Source organism: Sinocyclocheilus grahami, unplaced genomic scaffold, assembly GCF_001515645.1.
Source record: "Sinocyclocheilus grahami isolate Dianchi unplaced genomic scaffold, SAMN03320097.WGS_v1.1 scaffold217.1, whole genome shotgun sequence".
Lineage (NCBI taxonomy): Eukaryota > Metazoa > Chordata > Actinopteri > Cypriniformes > Cyprinidae > Sinocyclocheilus > Sinocyclocheilus grahami.
The window spans coordinates 392,434-396,117 of record NW_015505396.1 but is presented as its reverse complement, the minus strand read 5'-3'; positions in this window follow the sequence as shown (position 1 = coordinate 396,117).

Genomic DNA, 3,684 nt, shown 5'->3' with positions numbered 1-3,684 from the left:
ACTGAACTTTAAACTTTTTTTTTACAGTGTTTTGTAGTGCCATGCATTGTTGGTCTAATTTTCAACAGTTACTGATTTTCATCTGAATTGGAATTAGTCATCTTGGCTTTATTCAATCATGCCTTTTCACCAAATTACACAAAAAAACTCGCCTCTCATTAAACCAGCAATTAAGAAACAGATACCAATGTAATTTCATGCATACAACTGAAAAAATTCTCACTCAATTTTCACTCCGAAATTGCAACACAATCTTGTATTCTTGTAATTCGTAATATTTTACATTTTGGCAAATTGATGGTTAATTCATATGAATTGGCTCATTCATACATGTTCGTACAATCTGCTTATACCCCTGTGACATTTATGTTTATGGGTGGACCTTCATGCTTAATTTTTTCTAAAAAATAAAAAAATAAATAATAATAATAAAAATGCATGTTTTTGTGAGATCCTGTGAGATCAGGTTGGAAATTGCCAGTAAATTTCACAATTAATTACAAAGAAACAGCAAGTAACACATTGAATTAAATATTACATTTTGAAGTAGAAAACTAAAATCTTGGAAAACGTATTCCAATAAATTAATTTTTATTTATTTATAAAAAAAATTTTACTGAACTTTAAACTTTTTTTTTTACAGTGTTTTGTAGTGCCATGCATTGTTGAGCCTGCATGGTCGGCTGACTGGTTAAAAGGGGCCTGTGATCACGTTTGAAATGATGTAAATGTATTAAACAATGCACTTGTGTAAGACACTTAAGAGGCCCGCTTCACCTTTGTTCCGAGGGCAATTCAATAAATCCAAAGCTGTTATTTAATTAAATATTTACTACTGGAATTTAATTAAGTAATAATGATGGATTCAAAGGGGTACAGAAACATGCTCCCTTCACTTACACTGCTGTCCAGTGACATTTCAAATTGAATAACTGTCTTTCTTTTTTTTTTTTCTCTATACACCACTCTACATATTATTTATTTGGTCAGAGTGGCAGCATGATGGTGATCAGCACACCAGTCAGCTGTCGCCACTTAGTATAAACAGAGCAATAGTTGCTACAGCCAACAGTTCCGTATGAAAAAGTAAAATAAGAAATGTTCATTGGAAACTAGCAAGATCTTGAAGTGGGGGCAGGGAGCAATGACTATCTTGAATCATTGTTCTTCCTCTTTTGGTCTAACATGTTAGCCAGCACTTTCATTCTTTATAAAAGTATCTATCAGCTTGGATGTTGAAGTGATGGAGAGACTGCGGCGAGAATGACTGGACAGGAATGCCAATAGCCTCATTACTTGGCACGGCACATTGTAACTGGAAATTGCTTCTTTCAGGTTTTGTTTGCTCTGGCAATTACAATAAACTCTCTGCTTGACACGTTGTTTGCACAGATGTAGAGCATTAATAAACATGAGCGCTAATCTGAATTATTGAACCGCTCCCCATAATTCCGACAATGGATTTCCTGACTCCGACGGACGTAGGGATGAGCGAAGGGAGATTGGCTGACTCTCCGGGACAGAACTGAGGTACAGGCCTTATCACATGTGAAATCCTTTTATTGAATGTGCAGGCGTGGAACACGGCCCCCCTTAGGTATTTCCCAAGTTTCAGAGCCTTCGCTGCACTCTTTCCACTACCACACACATACACATTGCCAGACATACACACCAAAACACACACCATTTGCAAACTCACTCAAGAGAGTGACATTTGTTCTCCAGTTGCCTGTCAAAAGAGGAGAGCACTGTCTCTAAGTTAACAAGGTAAAGGTTACGGAGCAGGTGAATTTAAGAAAGCACAGATTTCACTTCCAGAGGACATTTTATTAAGAACACCCAGCATGTTCCTCACTGCCAGAAGTGACAGTTCTGGAACTTGATGACTGATGTTGTGACCAGCGGTGAGAATCACTGAACAGGGTGGCTTCTAATCTCATTACAGCTGGTAACCCAAAGCACTTTTTCAGATTTTAAACATATGATGTGATTTCAAATTTTCCTTTCTCTTTGAAGTGTTACAAGCTCTTGGTGCATAAAGAAGATCTGTAAAGTTGCAAAGACTAAAGTCTCAAATCCAAAGAGATATTTTTTATAAAAGTTAAGAGTCAACCACGCCTACCTAAAACACGCCCTCACATGTCTACGTCACGATGTGGGAAGATTTGCATAACATCGCCCAAATGTTCACGCAAAGAAAGAAGGCTTAACTTTTATTCTCGCTGTAGTATTGTTGCTGCCGCCATGTCGTGAAGGCGCTGTGTGTTTCGTTGTGAAAGCGAAACTACTTTGTTTGGCCTTCCAAAAGAGGGTGATATCCGCTTCGTCATGCCTAGAGCTGATCCGTGCTGGTCACTGAGGGAATACATCAACTTTGCGCTGTGGAACGCCGGATGGGCTTTCACCATGGAAGAAGCGGAGTCCAGCCCGGGGTCATCACATGTGGTTTCCGCAAGCCCGCCTGCCTGCCCGCCACTGCTCACTCTAGCCGCCGGCCTCCGCTCACTCTAGTCCGCCGTGTGTTTTGTTGTGAAAGCGAAACTATTTTGTTTGGTCTTCCAAAAGAGGACATGACTAGAAATCAGTGGTTAAGTTGTATTTACAACACTGTTCCAGAACAGTTCAACCCAAATATTAATTTGAGTGCAGCACATTTTATGTAGGACTGTTTCCTGATCCTGGAAGAGTAGACTACAATGCCGGCTGATCTGACTCACAGACTGTAAGTACGTTTTCATTTAAAGGATTTGCCACTGATGATTCAAACGTGAGTTTTGAGCAGTGTAGAGTAGCGCTTGTTGTTTGTCATTTCTCCGATCACAAAAAGAAATCTGCTTAATAGAAATTTTGAAATCGGTGACAGTACTTGATAAAGATGCCATTAAGCTAAAATTATTAAAAGTGTAGTTCTTTTATTTTGCTACAACATTAATCAGAAGTCCAGATTTAAAAAACAAACTAACAAAAAACATAATTTAACAAAGTATGTGTGGAGACGTTTATGGATTGCAAATCTGATCAGCTGAAAATGCCCCAAACACCTTTAAAACCAGCTTAAATTAAGTTTAGTGTAACGGGGCTGACGAGACGTGAGACGTGTGAATCCATCTGCAGACTTTATTCAAGAGACGTGGTAAACAGGCAGGGTCAAAACAATGGCAAACAGGTATATGGCGGGCAAAACACAAGAATAGTCCCAGGGCTAGCGTAGGTCACCGATCAGCAGACAGAATCACAGGGGCGAGACGAGAGGGAGAAATCCAAGAAAACAGGCAAAGATCAAAAACCGCAAAAACAGGCAAGGCAAGGCAAAACAAGGAAAACACGGAGACTCGGAAAGGGGTACATGCTAAACAATATGGTTGGAGTGGGTGTTATATAGTGAATGAGTTAATTAGAAACAGCTGTGTGCAATGACAGAATCACAGGGGCGAGACGAGAGGGAGAAATCCAAGAAAACAGGCAAAGATCAAAAACCGCAAAAACAGGCAAGGCAAGGCAAAACAAGGAAAACACGGAGACTCGGAAAGGGGTACATGCTAAACAATATGGTTGGAGTGGGTGTTATATAGTGAATGAGTTAATTAGAAACAGCTGTGTGCAATGAGTGCAATCAGGGCAGTGTGCAAATTGTGCAAAGAATGATGGGAAATGTAGTCCGGGGTGCTATGCAACAGTTTGTGT